We start from the raw sequence: 19145 nt of genomic DNA, 5'->3' as shown, positions 1-19145 counted from the left end.
GGTACAGCGTCCTCCGACCCACTGGGAGGTCTGCAGGATATTATGGCTATGTGAGCACTTCATGCTGTATATGTCATAGTTATATATGTGTTAATGTTAGCTTCCACCGTGCTGTCCTGATCTGTCCTGATCTGTTTGTCCGGATGGTTCAACAACCGTTTCCTTGGGTGGTTTAGTCAAATAACAACGATTTAAATATGAAGCATAGGAAAACCTGTGTATGAAGTCTGAACTATCCACAGAGACCAGGGTCAGGACCATGGAGCTGCTGGTCCTAGAGATGGTCCTAATTTAGAGTCACCTCCCAGCATCCCAGAGGGTTTAGAGGGTAAACAGGTCGTGTTGCCACATGGTGCCAGAGAGGATGAAGTGTCTTTAACATGAAACTGATTCAAGAAAACCTCAAAGATTCAGATCAGAAACAGGTTCACGTGTCGACGAGTCAGCAGTCATCACTTCAGACTACGACACATTTCATTTCCTGTTCTCATAATGAAGCCAAAGTCAGTCAGCAGAAAAACACCTCGATGAACCCAACAGAAAGAAAAGAGCAAAACACTGAGGTCACATCTGAAAGGAGGAGCTGCTGCTCCACAAAAATATCATAAACTTTATTCCCAGAAACATTTCCAGCCTCATCAGGGCACTTTCAGTCAGGAAATAATGAGAAACTGGAAAAGAGGTAAAATGTGTTCAATAACAACTTGTTTTTAATCTAAAAAGTCATTAAGGAACGTCTCAGAGGACGAACACATCCACTTCTATTGTTTCCAATTTAAGTGGAGTCGAAGCAAAAGGAGGCAGCGACTCCAGCTGAGCTGAAGCCACTCGTAAGGATTAAAACATAAGAGCTCTCACTCTGGTCACCTGGAGATAAAGAGACAGAACAGCAACGATACCTGGTCCAGGTACAGTCTCAATCTGAGATACAGCGGCAGACAATGGCTGAAGCTAACTACTGAACAGAACAGAAGCTAACTCCCCTTCAGCAGGGCTTGGTGATGTTACCTCTCAAAATAATAATAAACAGGAGAGCGAGTGTTTGTGGCTCCAAACAGGAAAGGACAACAGACAAACGTTTCAACGGGAACAGCCTCAACCCTCACGAGCCTCTGATAACACAACAACAACACTCATAGCATGAAGGACCTCCATGCTCCACACTCACAAACCTGATTTATCTGTTTATTACCCATGTTCATTATTATTAAACGTATCCATTCATTCAAGTTTGAGGTGATACTGTACCTTTAACAATCAACTGGAACATTTGATATTTTCAAGCAGGAAGAAGAAATCTACAAAGAATAGGGCTAGGGTTAGGATTAGAGTTAGGGTTAGGGTCAGGGCTATGGGTTAGGATTAGGGCTAGGGTTATTGCCAGAGTCAGGGTTAGGGCTAGAGTCAGAATTAGGGTTATGGTCAGGGTTAGAGTTATGGTCAAGGTTAGGGCTAGGGGTTAGGGCTAGGGTTCAGATTTAGGGTTATTGTCAGGGTTAGGGTTAGGGGAGGGTTATGGTCAGGGTTAGGGTAATGGTTAGGGTTAGGGGTTAGGATTAGGGCTAGGGTTATTGCCAGAGTCAGGGTTAGGGCTAGAGTCAGATTTAGGGTTATTGTCAGGGTTAGGGTTAGGGGAGGGTTATGGTCAGGGTTAGGGTAATGGTTAGGGTTAGGGGTTAGGATTAGGGCTAGGCCTTAATCAGGTGATCATTTCTATCAGTGTGTTCAATGAATAAGTTCAACTCCTCTTTTCTTCAGTAGGTTGTCTGGACTTATTGTGGGTTCACACTAACCAAAGGGTCCTAGACCACCTCCACATGGGGACTGACACCAGACCGTGTTCACACCTGGACTTTAGAGACCAGACCAGTGAGGACGATAGATGTTGGACTCCGTCTTAGTGAATGCAGACCCTTTACTCTGAGCGCTCGTGTAGAATCATCGTGGCAGTAAAACAACGAGGCTCTGACAACCTTTATTTCCGTCATTGTTTTGAGTTAATGTGATGTTCAGCAGAGAGAATGAGGCGTTCAGGAAACCCACTCTGACTACAGCTGCCCTCATTAAACTGTGAGGAGCCCTGGGTAAAATGATCCCACAAATGGAAAATGTTAAATGTTAATTCAATCAGGAGGCCAATAAAGACCAATATTCTATAGCTAACAGTCTGCTCTGTTCTCTCCCATTACTGTTTGTAAATGTTAAACACAGAAAGGAGGAAGGCCGCTAGAAGACTTCCTACAAAGAAAAACATCTTTTTTTTCTTTGAAACTTTCTCTAACTGATGAATATACGATACAGATCAACAGTACTGCCACTTAAAGTCTCCATAAAATCAAACTGAATGTGTTTTAAATCATAGATGTTTCAGTAAACATCAGCTACAAGCAAGTATTTAGCAACCAATGACAAAAAAAGTATTTTTTTAATTTCTTATTAATGTAAAAGCTTCTTAACTCACAGGACTTGGGTTTGAAATGCTGATGACTCATGCAACACTTGACTGTTGCGTCCAATTAAAATCTTTCTTGAATTCTCATGTGCAGGCGGAGCCTGTTCAGACCACAACTAATGCTAACACATTTTGCTAAGCTATGGGGACATGAAAATGAAAACATATGAGGGATAGTCTAAAATAAAATGTGACGTCACCCATAATCCTCTCTGCTCCACATTAGAAACTAGAGCAGCTGTTACTACTTTCCACTGATACCAAGAATCACATATCTGGAGCTAACTAGCTAGCCTCAGCTAATGGAGAAAACATACAGACAAACTTTGAATTTCTCAGACATCATGTCAGAATTTCTTCTTCTGTCTCAATATTTCATCAAATCCAAACACAGGTGACAACAAATGGAAATCATCTATTTTTTAGAGTCTAGGTCCTTTAGAGTCTGTCCTCATGATTCTACATCAGCTATGAACCACATGGAGACTGGACTCACAGAATCTGAACCTTAAGTCTCCATCTACTGGACTAATGGTGCTACTACAGATAATAAACACTGTGTGGCTGTCCTGTAGCAAAATGTAGCTTAGCATTGCTATGTAGCATGCAGCCTTGGTGGCTGTTAGCTTAGCATTGATATGCAGCATGCAGCCTTGGTGGCTGTTAGCTTAGCATTGCTATGTAGCATGTAGCCTTGGTGGCTGTTAGCTTAGCATTGATATGTAGCATGCAGCCTTGGTGGCTGTTAGCCATGTGTTGACAAACTATCACACTACGACACTACTCTCACTACACTGACAGATATTTCCAGCAGACGTCTTGTTAGACAGGAGGAGGACTCAACTCCTCCTCCAGAGAGGGAGGTGCTTTAAAAATCCTGAACCGTGTGAATCCCGTTCTCTGAATAAATGCCGTGTTGACGTCTTGACTTGGTTTCCTCTGAGGTCCTATTTCTTCTGCTGAGTCCCAGAGGTGTTTTTATCTCTCTCACACTCTGTTTGTATTTGCTGCTCTCCCTCCACTCCCGTGTGGTTTAGGACTTTTCTTTTCTTATTATTTGCAGGTAAATACATTCTGAACCCTGATCTGTGAGTAACTCAGATGCTTCTCGTTGAGCAGGGAAACAGATGCAGTCAGAGGCTCCTCAGAGAGCTGCAGAGATCTTCTAGTAGAACATGTCAGTACATGTCAGCTGGTGTCTTATTTCAAACAGCTGTGCTGGAACGACCGAGGAGTCAAAGACTAAATGAATCGTGTAGCCAACGCGGCGGTGGATCCAACACGTCCTCAGACATGTGGTGACTGATGAGGTTTCCTCTGCTGATGCCTGAAGGCCTGCATGCATGCACAGCGGGGGGCAGCAGGTCTGGCTGGCGTTTAGGGGAGGGGCTCGTTCACGTCTCTGCATAATGGATGAATCCGCTGCAGCGAGCAGAACAGACCGGGCTGGACTCGGTCCAAAATGCCTCGAACGCTGCTATTTATACAGAGAGAGAGCTGGAAGGACTCCAGGAGCAGCAGCAGGAGGAGGAGGAGGAGGAGGAAGGACCACTTGTCAGCACGGCAACCTCAACAATGGCCAGTAACGCTCAGGTCCATGTTTACCTCTGAAGGCCGAGGTAAAATAAAAGATTCAGAGACATGAAGTGATGAAGGTTTAATTTGCCGCTGGTTAAAAGTCGGATCAGAACAACCTGGACCTTCACTGCAGAAAAACACATGAACCAAAGCTGGAATCCATGAGGACCATGGAGACGTGGAGACGTCTTAGTCGTCTCCAGATATACAGGACTGGAGGGGGACATGGAGGACATGGAGGGGGAGAAGATGGAGGAGGACGTACTACTCCTACTACTGCTATTCTTCTTCTTCTGTTATATTTCCTGCAGATTAAATCCTCCTCAGCAGCAGAACCACTTCATCATTAAAGGTGGAAAAAAATCCTCTTTCTTCCTCATGTCCTCCTTGTTCCTTCCTCCTCCTCTTCCTCTTCCTCATTCTTCTTCTTATTCTTTTTTTTTGTCCGTAGGAACCGTTCATCTCTGATCATTAGCTGAGTTTCCATTCCACTGTTTGTTTGTTTTGTCTTCAAAATGAAAGTGATATTGCTCTTTGTGAAAGCTGCTGTAACTCTGGTAAAGTCTCGTCTGGTCTTGTACCATCATTGTCTTAAACTCTCATCTCTTTGAGGAAGATGGATTGAGATGAACTGGTCACATGACCCCCTGCAAAATCTCCATGGAAACGATAAAAAAAAGTGCTTCCACTGAACTTTAGAGAGAAACTTTAATGTGGATACATCTGATAAACCTCCTGACGAGAGAAGAGATGTTTTAGATATTTGAGAAATTTTAGATATTTGAGATGTTTCCATTACCAGTTCTTATTGAGATATTTAGGTTTTGGTCGTTTCTAGGAGGAATAGAAACAGAGGAATAGATGAAATGTACTGATCCATTTAAAATTCATATTAAGAAATGAAAGAGTAAAAGTGACTGAAGTCATTTTTAATAAAACTGTTCGTATTAAGAAAAAAACATTTGCCCGAGGTTTGTTTCAGTGAGTTATATAAATTTTCATAAATTGTAATAACTTTGAATGTGTTGTTTAATGAATCTCATTAAGAGTGTAAACCAGCGTCATCTACTTTCTAAATGTGTCCTGAACAGCGACGTCACTAATGTGATGGGCTCTAAGGTGAGGGGAATCAACAGGGGGAAACACATCCTGCACATCAGAGGAATAACAGAGCGGCGGTCGGCGGAGGGTGGAAGGTTTGGCATCATTTGAATCAGTCATTTGGGCGTCGTATCCCAGAGCTGGAGGCTGACAGGCTGCAGCTGAGCCACCATCACAGCCTCGTCTCTTTAATTTCACATCAGAGCGACGAGTCACAGAACTGTTTGGATTCGTCAACGGAGCTGATTAGAGGGGAAGAAAAGGCATAATAGGGATTTAATGAGAGACATACAACGCTAAAGGATCCTGCAGAATATTCATACATTCATCTACTGACAACGACTAATCTGAAGAGTTTCTTCTTCTGTCAGATCAGAGACAAGAGTCAGTCTGGAGGAGCAGTCTGGGGTCGAGGCTCATTAGGGTCTGAGCCATGTTCTTCATACTGGTTTATTTCACATTATTCAGAGGAAACTGGATTTATGGAACATTAGCTCAGGCTTTATAAGGAACGTTACCTGAGGAACGTTTGGATCTCAGGACACAAACAGGCAGAGACAAGGCCAGAACACAGCTCAGGTTAAAGAGACCACGAAAGGTAAAAGTGGGCGGTTCAAAACCAGACCAACAACATTAATCTCAGAAACCAGGAAGGAAACAGGAGCTGACAGAGGTGGTTCCTGGTTCTGGTCCAGTGGTAGGTAGAGATCCATCAGAGACAGCAGCTGATACAGTATTCTACTGACCACATGGTGGAGACACGTTTTAATGAATTAGGACCAGGTAGAAGGACCAGGTGAGACCAGACTGACCTGACCTTACTTCCTGTGCTTCCAGAGCCCAGAGCTCAGAGGAGCAGAGGGCAGCAGACCATAATCAGTTTCCTGTGGCTAACTTTCCTCCACCAACCTGAGTCGTCTCTTATTTCCAGCCGAGTTCATGGTTCTGTTGAAAGGAACACGACTCTGAGAAAATCTGAGCAAATAAAGCAGTGTCAGCTCTGAGAGGAGCTCACACGTCGCTGGTCTTCATGCTTTTATGATTAATCAAGCAGAGGACAGACAGACGCAATCTACAGGCTTCAGACTCAATATCAAACACCCACAAACATGTTCCCAGAGAGGTTATACACATCCAGCTCTTCTTTGTTTCCACAAACCTGGAAGCTAAAGATGCTAAATGACGCTAGTGACAGATGTGAGGACGGGAGGCTTTTCTTTCTCCTACGGGACAATAAACTGAGACCAGACTGAGGAAGATGTTAGTTTGATCCATGACCAAGACAAACTCATTCCGTCATTAATCAGAGAGGTTGTAGCTGCTGTAACATTTATTGTCAGGAACCGTGAAGTTAAACCTTGAGAAAAGGCCTTGACAATAGAACCTGAATGTCTCCTGAGGTGGACATGTGCCGGTCTCCCAGGAGAAGCATGTCCTGGAACCTTCAAGCCCTCACACCCTCATCCATCTCCTCCCCCCCGGCCCCGGGTAAGGTCAGTAAACCTCGGCTGTAAATCCGTCCTGTTACATCCGTCCTTCCTGCCTGTGCTGCTTGTAAAACCTCCAGCAGACGGCTCCTGTGATCAGGGCGTCCTCACGGGGACCTTCATTCTTGGATCTGCATTTAACCGTCAACATGAGCTACCGGCCTCAGAGCTGCTCCTCTCACAGATCCCACTGAGATACCTCCCTGGACGGGAGTCACACTGAGAGTGTTGGGTTGTAGCTACTACACCAACGAGGAAGGGTTTAGTTTCTGTATCTGCTCCAGAGTTTGGTCCTCCACCTAAAGTTTATCTGAGTCTCTGTGTTGAGAGCTGATTTGAAGAGTTATTAGCAGACTCTGGTTCTGATAGAACTGGGTCTGGACACACCAGGACAGCAGCTTTGTGTGAACTGTGTAAAACCTGTAGTTCAGGTGGAAGTCTGTGGAGGTTTTTACGTGAACGTAGTTTCACCTGAAAAGTAAACTTTCCTAAAACAAATGTGGAAAGTGAGACGGGGCTGATTCACTGTTTACTGTTCTGCTGACGGTCACAATAAGTTCAGAACAAGCCTCCAGGTTCCTGAGAGCTCTGGTCTGTGGGAGAGGAGCTTGCTGATCGGGTTGAATCCAAACCGACCAAAACCAGTTCAGACCAAAGCTGGAACTAAAACCATCAGAGTCTAGTTGGACTGATGAAGCTTTGGCTCTTTATTGAGATATAAATCTGATTCATGGGTTCTGAGACGTCTGCCTCTGCTCCACCAACATCACCAATACTTTGCTCAAAAACCTCTTGTAAACAGATGCTGCTGGATTTATCTCTGGCTTTTCACAGACAAAACGCCTTCACGGAGTTCCTTCATTTACGTTTTCAGGGAAGTCTTTGCTAATGTTGAAAAGGTTTAGAACATCAGAAATTTAAATATGGATATTTAATTTAATGACTCAACCTGCACAGACTTGATCCTTTATACGTGATGTTAGTGTAAAATCAGACATGACACAGCAGATATATGTCATCATTTACCTTTGATTTATTTAAACTGATTATTATTTCTTTTCAATGTCGCAGAGATTCACTTCATTAAATGATCATCACTTATAGAATAACAGACGTTTTTCCATCTTTGCCTGAAAAAGGAAAGAAACTGTCAAAATAAAAAAGATCCTGTTTGGTGTAAAAATGAATAAAATGTTCTGTGTCTGTTGTCCTGAAATATAAGCAGCTGTGATCTGTACATTTCCATAAACGCCCCCAAAGTTTTAAGGTTCTAAAAGATGCTTCTACTATTAATTCAAAAATGTAGAATTTTTCAAAAGTATTTTTATTCTGAACCTTAACTGTCCTGGCCGGTGGCCTGGTGGTCGGAGAAGCAGCTCACAGGTCCAACATGTCCAACACTCTGTGGATCCTATGTCTAACAGCTGATACGTCCTGCTGCATGTCTGCTGCTGACAGTGGACGTAAAGACAGAGTGACCCATCCATAATCCACCTAAACACCCACCTAAACACCCACCCACCTAAACATCCACCTAAACACCCACCCACCTAAAGACCCATCCATCTAAACACACACCCACCTAAACACCCACCTAAACATCCACCCACCTAAACACCCACCCACTCATCCACCTCGTCCTCAGTCCAATCTAATGTTAGGCTCCAGTGCACCAGTGATTTTATTTAACTTGCACGAGGCCGTCGTCTGATTAATGCACTACATGCTGAGCAAAGGCGGGAGGGGGGGGAGGTAGGGGGAAGGGGAGGGGAGAGGAGGGGGTAAAATGAACGAGTGGAGGAGAGATGTTTATTTTTCCATTCTGTTTTTATTCCCTCATTCTGGGAAAACAAGCTGCAACAGCGAGCCCATTACAGTTTCATTCCCCAGCAACTTCCCTGAACTGTGAAATCTATAAGCCAGAGTTCAGAGGCGAGGAGCAGGAGGAGGAGAAATTAATTATTTGGTGGAGGCGTCACGCTTCATTTGGCCCAGAACAGAGGGAACAGAGACAGACTGATCACAACCACAAGTACCCGACCTGAAGGGCTTCACTCATTCATACCACATCAGCCACATTTAGGAGGAGGAGGAGGAGGAGGAGCAGGAGCAGGAGCAGGAGGAGCAGGAGCAGGAGCAGGAGCAGGAGCAGGAGGAGGAGGAGGTTGATATAAAGCAGGTCTGGATGGACACCTGTTTGCCCTGAAACACCAACCTGATGGAGAAGAAACGTGTCCAGTCCGACGTGATCTGATAGAACCCTCTAATGTTCTCCCAGCCTCTCACGTTCCACGCTGACTAGCGCTGGAACACTTCAAATGACATGAGTGGAGCTGAAGCCCAGTGGACATGACCAGACCTAGAGGACCGAGCTCTGCTGAGAGAGAACCAACAAAACCAGAGAACCAGAGAACCAACAAAACCAAACAACTAGAGAACCAACAAAACTAAAGAACATGAGAACCAACAAAACCAAACAACCAGAGAACCAACAAAACTAAAGAACCTGAGAGCCAACAAAACCAAACAACCAGAGAGCCAACAAAACTAAAGAACCAGAGAGCCAACAAAACTAAAGAACCAGAGAACCAACAAAACCAGAGAACCAGAGTACCAACAAAACTAAAGAACCAGAGAACCAGACACTGAACTATGTTTCCAGAAACACTTGGTTGAGCTTCTCAAATGAGTCTAGAGTGAATCAGGATGTGTTCCTAGCAGGATGTGTTCTAAGCAGGATGTGTTCTAAGCAGGATGTGTTCTAAGCAGGATGTGTTCTTAGCACGGTGTGTTCCTCAGGTTGGTTTGGGTCAGACAGAACCAGATCTCTGAAGTGTTGGCTCAACAGAGACGTGTGAGTTGTTCTGAAGACGTGTTTCCTCCATCGACAACATGAGTTTGAATCAAGAAGAGAAGTTGATCTGGTTATTCTGACGATAAATGGATCATGTAAAGGTGAAGTACGTCTCAAAGGGGTCTTTACTTTGAGTGTCTACGATGAAGCGCTATATAAAACCAATGCATCATTATTTTTTATTATTATTAAAGCTGTGGACGTTTCCTCCTGTGGTTAATACCATGCGTTAATAGTCAGCAGGTTTGAATGGAGCCAGGTCACAGATCACCAGGAGACTGGAGGCTCCACTCAGAGCATCAGAGCATTAGAGCATTAGAGCATCAGAGCAGCCTCCAGGTTCCCTCTGAGAGCGAGAGACTGAACAGATGAGAACAAACCGCTGAATAAAGGATATGTTATTAAAGACAGGAGCAGGGCTGAGTATAAACCTCCACGTCCTCCTCGGGTCAGAAATCTGTTGTTTTAGAACCGAGGATGGAGCCCCACAAAGAGCTGCAACTGTTTATTTGTCAAAGAACATTATTCGGACGTCTTTTAAATATTTTAATGCTTTTTTCTTTATCTTTTTCTTGTCTAACAAAACTAGACGTTCAAACAGTCTCTGCAGATGAACTGATGGATCCTCTGAAACTTTAAATATCAAGATCCAGATCAGGACAGAAGCTCCAGGTCTGAGACCTGCGTCAGGATTTAAAATTCTGACGAAAAAAAGCAAAAACACATGAAACATGAGAAACTAGAGGGAGAAGATGGAGGAGACCTCCGGAACCTCTGGAACCTCTGGGACCAGGGAGGACAGTCGTGACACTAGACCCTATAACCATCAGACAGATGCTGGATTTCAATCTTCTGGATTCTTGACTCAAATGTTCCTACATGAGTAGAAGTAAAATCTAAAACTGGTTCTCTCTGCACATGAATCAGCTTCACTGAACATTTACCTCCAGATGATGCCCCTCTGAGATATGATTCAGATGGACAGGAGCTCTAACCCAACTCCTCAGCTGCTTTAAGTCAGTCAGTCATCTGTCTTCTTAGTCAGCTGACCTGGAACCTTCTTATTTCAGCCCAGATCATCCTTCCTCTGCCTCAGGTCTGTTCAGGACCTAACCACACCACGTTCGACTCAATAGTTTTTACAATTAGGGGCTAAATTGAGCGTCCAGAGTCCAGAGAGGGCTGGCGCTGCAGCTGATCCAGATCCACTGCCAGAACAATTAGAGGCCAAGTCCGAGTCAGGAGTCAGGGCCCGGAGCTGAGGTCGGAGGGGGGAGGAGTGGGGGGGGCTGCTTTCGTTTTAATTACACAGTAAAATGATCCTGAACGTCCCTTAAGAGAGGTGCTGTGGTTTCACGGTGCTGGAGCCTCACTGGCCTAAGAGCAGGAGGAGGAGGAGGAGGAGGAGGCAGAGAGGAAGAGGAAGAGGAGGAGGAAGAGGAGGAGGAGGAGGCAGAGAGGAAGAGGAAGAGGAGGAGGAGGAGGAGGAGGAGGCAGAGAGGAAGAGGAAGAGGACGAGGAGGAGGAAGAGGAGGAGGAGGAGGAGGAGGAGGAGGAGGAGGAGGCAGAGAGGAGTTGCTGATTCTCCGTTTAGACTTAATGGGTAAAGATGTCACCAAGGACACATTACACATTTGTTTTATCTACTTAACCTTTATTTAACTGGCTCGTCCTACTGAGATTAATGTCTTGTTCAGGGAGACTGAGTGAAGCAGGAATTAAAGGTGAAGCCACAGGAGCTCAGGTCCTTCAGCAGGACGCAGGAAATGAGCCACGACGTCACAATCAGGCCTTTATGTTCAATTCATCTCCTATAACAACAGAGCAGCAGCGACTCTGAGCGACTCTCATCCAACGACTAAAACAATAATCATCAGTTTAGAGGAAACAACTAAAGAAAAACCAACCCATGCCTGCACGGGTCCAATGACAGAGGAGCTGCTGTCATTCAACCACAAAAATAATCTTTAGTTCCACTAAAAATAAAAGGTAAAATTTAACCAAGACAGAAAACTTAAATAAAGTGTGAATCTTTCATTTTAATCATTGGTGTAATGCTCTGCTTCAAACCAGCAGGAATCTTTAAATAATTCAGTTTTTTATTGTGACACATGCACTCTGGATTAGTTCAGAAACCTCCACACTCCCATCTCAAAGCCCTCGTCACTGTTTGAATGCTGTTTCCATGGCGACCGGAGGTTGCATCCCTCTCTGGTCGTTTATCTCATCAATCGGCCGGCGTTCGTTCCTTGGAGCTTTCTTCAGGAGCCGCTCAGCCCCGAGCCAATCCCAGCGCTCCGCTGACATTAGCACTAAGCCTCAGTCTTAATGCCTCAAAGACGCTGGAATCAAAAGTACAGCCGTCGTCAAGGAGCCAGGGTGACCTTCAAACTGTCTTCAAACAGACCAACCGCCGCAAAACACAAGACTCTGACTCCACTCAGTGAATAGAGAACATGGGGGGGGGGGGGGGGGGGGGGCTACATTTAAATATTTAAAGTTTTTACTCGTGCTAACAGACTAAATGAAGGATGCAGATTTAGCTGAGGACACAGAGATAGTTACTGGAAGAGAGAAGAGCCGACATCTATCTGTGCTACACCAGGAGCTCCATCAGTCACTGTTCACACTGAACATTAACACCCACCCTGATCTGGTCTAGAGTCCAGGTGTGAACCCACAGTGAGTCCTGGGTCCTTTACAGACCACCGCCTGACCAGACTCATTCACTCATTCAACCACTGGGAGAAATGAACCTGAATAAGTGACGTCTGTTCATTCATTCATTGTAACAGATTCTGTCCTTGGAGCTTAGAACTAGAATCATCTAGAGAGTCTTAAATCTGGGTCTGAATCTCTGCAAGAGAAAGTGTTTGTTGTTAAACATGTCTGTTCTCAACATACCAGTAAAGTAGTAGATGAGAAGAAAAGAACTGTATAATTAAAAGTCCATTTATAATTCATCTCCACGTCCACTACCAGTATCCTAAAAATACATTCACAAAGAAGAAAGAGAATAAATGAGGAACAGGACCTGGTGTGAGTTGCCGTTAGCTCCTGATTGATCCTGTTTCTATGTCCATGATCATTTATAATTATAAGTAGTCTGATTATTAATGATGTTTTTTCTCTGTGTGGAGAAGCTGCAGGTATTGAACCAGTCCTCATTCATCACTGAGTCTCATTAATCCGACCAGATAGTGTCTCTGTCTCCATCCAACTGAAGATGTCATTTTATGGACATTTCACTTTGTTACAGATTGAAAACAGATCAAACTGTTTCCTCCCTGCTCTGCACCTCTACATGTTCATCTCACAAACCTTCATCACAGGTCTCCTTCATCCAGCTTCATCACCACCACCAGCCTCTACAGTCCTGGGGCAAACCAGCACTTCAAAGGTTCATGTTTCCTGGATAAATCACCCTGGACTCTCCATGATAAATGTGTCCCAGATCAAACCAGAACATCTTGTCTTATTCATCTATTATTCTCATTAAGATGACAGGTGACAAACTGAAACTCCTCCTACACCTCCTGTGGTTTGATGCAGGGATGAGGAAAAGCTCTAAAGTGATGTTTCCTGCTGAAAAGAGATCTCCAACTACAGCGGTTAATATTTAAAAGCCCAGAGAGTCTAATAATGGAGCCACACATGCTAACACATGCTAACATATGCTTCGCGGCGCCGCTGACTTGTCTGTTCACAGTAAACTCAAGTTGTCAGCCACCAACATGTCAGCGACAGCCAGGACGAGACGAGACAAATGTCACAACAAATGTTTCCTCAGCTCTGACAGCTACTGTGCAACACAATGAATTATTCAAAGAGCCGCTATTAAAATGTTTAATTAGCCTTTTGCAGAAAGAGCCTTCCCACAGAGAGTAATCTGGGCAACCTTTGTTCAGACAGATGGCTGCAGTAAATTGCTGCTTACAGTTTGGGATTCTTACATTTTTACGCGTGCATGCGAAAGCGATGAGGATTAAAAAAGCACAAAGTCACCGTCTCCTTCTGTCCCAGACCTCCTGAAGACTCAGTGGAAGTTTAAGTCACTCAGAAGAGAAAATGGGTCACGGGTCGGGTCGGCCCTCCATCTGTCGCTCCCCGTTTGGGAAAAGGCCAAGGGGAACATTTAGCTCCTGTCAAGTCTCAGAAAGCTGAGTCATGTTGACTCATCTCTTTTTCTGCCTCTAATCTCTTTCTTTACAGTTTTTCAGAGACAGATAAGCATCGACTGGTAACACGACCCCCCCCCCCCCCCCCCACACACACACCCAAACAGTCTCATTTAAAAGCAATGAAGTCAGAGAGTGTATCTGTGTCCCACAGCGACTCCCTCCAGCTTATTTACTCATATTCTTTATGTTCTCCTCGTATATATCTGTTCATATGCAGTCCTCCAAGAGAAGCACGTTTTATCCTCCATGTTTGTTTCCTTCAGTTAAATCTATTGACCCGATCTGACATGTTTAAGATCCTTTATCTGATCCCAGATATGATTTTATCCCAGCTATAAAAACCCAGATAATCCACTGGAGGCTTGATATTATCTGCCTGCAGGTAAATGTCATCTGGTTTACTGTCGGCTCTTTCATTGAAGCTGATTCATGTGCAGGGAGAACCAGAACCAGTTCCTCCCTCACTGAGACTCTTTGACGTATCGGCCGTGGAGGATTTAAGATGAAAGAATCCGAAAGGTCCAGCATCAGATCAAATCTGTCCAGTTAATTTAGAGATATATAAGTTTCTAAACTATTTAATTTTAACCTACTGTCCAGAGGTGGTTAATGTCGCTTTTCTCCAGCTCTTCTCTGCCCTCTGACTTTTTAAATCCTGACGCTGCTCTCAGAGCTGGAACTTCTGTCCTGATCTGGATCTAAGATTTATCACCACAAGATGAAGGAGATGGAGAAGATTTCACTTAGAAAATCAAACTTATAAAGTGTCAGGAGCTGCAGCTGAGGACTCATCACTTCATCGGACGATTCTTTTTGATTGTCCAGTTTTGTCAGGAAAAAGATCTGCATTTCATGACTAAAAGAAAGAAAATGGGACAAGATCTGGATAAACATGTCACATTAGAACCAACATTTTATTCTGGGATTATCTCGTGACAGGGTTGAGTGAGACAACATTAATCTTTACCTGCCAATAGGATGACTTCATTATCAATAATATGATACATAATAAGACAGGTAAACATATATTTGATTAAGTAGTTATCAACCACTTTGCCTCTGGGAGAAATAACTGACATATTAAAATGATAAATAAGAACTTTTTGATAAAACGCCTTGGGTGTTGTTGGAGTAAGGATGGCATTTATTATTATTGTAAATGGACGGGGCTTTGAGGGCTGTTTTTTTCTATGGATATTACATAGATTGTCAAAACAAAAAAAATAAATAGATTGTTGAAAATTGTTGATTTGAATCAGAAAGTGTATGTATTTTAACCCCTGCCGTCTTGGTAAATATTAAATCCTGTGTAGTCTTATATGGATGGATGTGAGGGAACAAGCAGAATATAAAGGAGGTCCATGTGAAGCAGCTTCACTTTCTAATTATCAAACCATCTCTGCGCCTCACGCGGCTTGTTAGAAGTCTGCAGTGATGGGTTTTCCATCTCGCCCACTGACCGCAGAGGATAAATCCGAGGCGATCCATCACGCCGGCCCTAACGGCGCCCGGAGCCGTGCACAGATCAATATTGATGTGCTTTGATTTACACAGCAGTTCTCCAGGTGAACCATCTATTGTGACGCCCATACGATAGCGATCAATAATCATTTCATTGAGTGGCCAACGAGAACATAAACCCATAATCATGCAGTCTCAGCCGGCTGTTAACATCGACATGCCGGTTAAACTATGCAGACGAATCATGTGTTAGTCGCCGTGACATTTAGTTTTAACCCTCCGTCCACTCCTCAGGTCTAACTCCAATACACTCACTCTAATTCATTCATCTCTTTCTCAAACTATTTATCTTTGACAAAACTCCAGCGTTGACACGTCAACATGATAGAAAGCAGTGATTTAATGTGTTTATCTAAAGTCAGATTTGGGTGTTTGTTGGCTTGATGAATGAAGCTGTAGAGGGATGGTGTATTTCTGATTGGCTTCCAGTCTCATGATGACATGATGACAGAAAAAGAGGAGGCGTTTATCACCAATGATTTAAGCAGATGGTGTAGCACAAGGCTCTGTATGAGGTCCTCAACACGTTTACTTACTTTAAATATCCCAGAATAAATGTCAGATTGTTTGCAGATGATATTCTGATTTACACCTCCTGTCTCCAAACCATGATTATCACTAAAGCTGCCTCAATGCATCTGATACAGACTTTTTTTGTCTTGTACATGCTCCTGCCTTAAGGTAAATATCAGATTATATGCAGATGATGCTCTGATTTATCATGCACTGTTCCCTCAGCTTTCTCGACTCAGCTACTTGATCCCACAAACTTTCCTGAAAAACCTTCAGCTACAGAGAAAGAAAGAGGTGATGGATGCTAAAAACTCATCATCTGTCCATCCAAGCTCAACCCCAGACGACCAGTGGTTTCTGCTCTGACTGGTTTGGGTTCATATTCATATTCATACTAAGGGCAGCAGAACAAAAATGAAAATATACCCAAACATTCAAAGATCAAAGCTTCACTTTGCCTTTTCTTTTCTTTTCTTTTAATTTAATCATTAATTAACTGGGAGATCATTATTTTCTTTTAACACCACATTTCTAACAGTATTGAAAGTGATGTCATTTAAATGGGCTGATATGTCAAAAAGAAAACACAAATATCTCCACAAAGACAGCAGAGAATTAGAAGGTGAAAGAGAAACAAATAAATCATGAGGACAGATGATAACAAACAGAACAAGGAGAAAACGTGATGGAGAGTCTGGAAGGAGGACAGAGGATGGAGTGAATCAGCAGGAATTTAAAGATCCTGAAATAAAACCTGAAGAGTGAAAAATCTGACAGGTATGACGGCAAGAACCAGCGAGAGGAATGAGCTTCATTTTCATCAAGCAGCTCACGGCGGGGGGATTTCCATCAGGGCTACCGCTGCCATCAGGTCATCAATCTCTCTCTCTCTCTCCTTTCAAAAGTGTCCCCGAGCCTCTCTCGCCCTTTTTCTTCCCAGCATCCCCTTCTCCTCCTTCAACGGCGGCCACTTTCTGCCGCTCAGAGATAATTTTAGATCAGCGTCGCTCCAGCTGAGTCTGAAACTCGACAGAGCAGCAAAACGATGGGGAGCATTGAGGAGGACGAGGAGGGGCTGGGTAGGGGGGGGGGGGGGTTGGGTGCTAATAATTTTTGATGGCTCCCATGGTGCAGTTCACCTCTCAGGATGCCTCAGGATAAATGTGATTAGTTGTTCAGTGACAAGGTTGGGCCGAACCAAACAAAGAGAGACGTCAGCGAGCTGCAGCGTAAAGGACAGAAAGAAATTAGACACAGCTGGTCCACTTATTAAATTAAAACGTTGGATGTTTACCTCCGTATATCGGTGGGAAAGCCCCAGGAGCATGCTGGGATATTACCAGGAAGACACCTGCCAACGTCAGGTGCTGTCTTATTTTGGGCATTTAGTCAAAACATTTAAACTGAGATGTTGTTTCATCCAGAATCTAGACATGAATATTAGAAGTTTACACTCCCAGCACTCAACCGTCAGGTCACCACGACAAGTTCAACACGACTGCAGCTGGAGGCGGATGTGATGCTAATGTCCACCAGGTGGTAAATGTGTCCAGAAAGACGTGGACCTGAATCCTTAATGACGCCTCTCGACTATGAGGAGCCAAGATGATGGAGCTGTGCAGCTGCCTTCAGTCGTCTTTGCCTTTTATTCCAGTAGGAGGTTTAATCAGGGAACACGTTTCCTCCACAACCAGGGAAGTCAACTAGTCCAGACGCCTTCGTCTCCTCTTGTTTCTTGTGGATAAACAACTCTTTCTAAGGAGACCTCTGTCCATCTTGCAGGATAATATGACTCTTTTTTAAATATCTTAACTCAGTTCTTTCATCTTCCACAAAGTCGAAGGTGATTAGTGACTGTAGCTGCGTCTGAATAATCACAGTCAAAATGCAATAAAGTCGACGCCTGCCCCTCTAATCGCTCCCCCTGCCTCTGGGGGCCACACAGACATTAATCCACTCGCTCCCACTGTAGGATGTTCATGGGTGGGGGGTTCCCAACATGAGGCTTTGGTAAAGATGCCCCCCATCACAGAACACACGTCCTTTAATCCAAATCGCTGGGAAGTGTTTAGAGCGCGGGAGGTCGCAGCAGCAGCCTGATCCTCCACTGTCACAACATTAACGCTCCAGACTATTTATTAAGCTGCAGAGACGGGACTCACATGCTGTCAAATACTACAGCAGGGCACATGTAAAATATGCAACATTAACACTGTGCTGCTATCGACTTTAGAACCTTTTTCTTTTACTCACACTGAGTTTGGATTTTTGTTTTTAAACTTTCTTCCTCGCTTCACATCCTGGAGTTTCTGTTCAGCTCCTTGTGGTTCCTGCTTTTTAGAGTTTTTTTTTGATTCAGGTTTTTTTTTTTTTTTTTTTACCTGCTGAGCCTTTTGTTCTCATTAAACTAATCTTTATTATTTCATGTTTGGCTCCAACCCCAGATTCAGATAAATAGGACCTCCTTTAAAGTCTTGTGACAGGAGATAAATACATCAAGAACAAAGTTTATCTGATATCATCTGAGGTAAGCTGCTGATTTAATGACCACAGAGACACTCTAGTATTTGACAAACGTTTGCAGTTGGTATCTATTGCATCTTTATTTGTTTTATTATAACGCTGAAGTGATTTAAGAATCCTCCACAGATTCACGTCACAGGAGCTGAGAGCGACTTCCGGTCAGAGCGAAGAGGAGGTGGTGGGAAGCAGCTACTTCAGATTGAGACTTTAAGAGTCTTACTAGCAGCGAGCTTATCTCCAACCTAATCCAATTATAACAACCAACAGCCCAGTCATAAGGCAGTCAGGACTGTAAGCCTATTACAATAGATCCTGGGGAGGAGGGGTGAGGGCTGGAGTAGAGAACCAGGGATTGAGGGACAGCGATACAGAGAGTAATTGGCATTGGATGAAAGAGAGAGAGAAAGAACGGTATGAATGAGTCAGTGATAACAGAAGGTTGGTGTTGAAAAGAGACAAAACCTGAATTTGTCTATGAGCTGAACAAATACATTCATCAGTTTCTCCTCGGTTAATCTGGTGATGAAAACGTGGCCCCAGGCGTCCCCAGGACTAGGACCTGATCTCTGAGGAGAGGTGTTAATGTGAAGTCTGAACAAGGCCAATTTAGATTTATGGAGAATTTAATCCCAACTGGATCCTGTACAACGTTCATGTGGTTTTATATTTACTGTGGCGTCCCTCAGGGTTCCATTCCTGGTCCACTAACATCTTTCACTTTCAGTGTCCTCAGGTCATGCGGTTCTTAAATTCACCTCGTCCCCGTGAGCAGCTGTAACGATTAGGTGGTTGATCATTTATTTGTGGATATTTCTGTGGACAGGCTCAGATCTTCTGACTTTCATGAACCTTTATTACTTGAGCAGAATTATCAGTGTGGACGGATCAGAAGGTAAAAACTGAAAGTGTTGCTGGCAGCACATTTACGCAAACAC

At 43.9% G+C, this 19145-nt stretch overlaps 1 protein-coding gene across 3 annotated transcripts in view; it reads right to left on the bottom strand.

Moving 5' to 3' along the window:
- Positions 1-19145, bottom strand: part of grid1b (glutamate receptor, ionotropic, delta 1b) — a 319180-nt gene that overhangs the window by 231833 nt on the left and 68202 nt on the right. The window lies entirely within an intron of this gene.

Source organism: Mugil cephalus, chromosome 16 (genome assembly GCF_022458985.1).
Source record: "Mugil cephalus isolate CIBA_MC_2020 chromosome 16, CIBA_Mcephalus_1.1, whole genome shotgun sequence".
Taxonomy (NCBI): domain Eukaryota; kingdom Metazoa; phylum Chordata; class Actinopteri; order Mugiliformes; family Mugilidae; genus Mugil; species Mugil cephalus.
The sequence above is the reverse complement of the archived record's forward strand: the minus strand, read 5'-3'. Positions and strand labels throughout refer to the sequence as shown.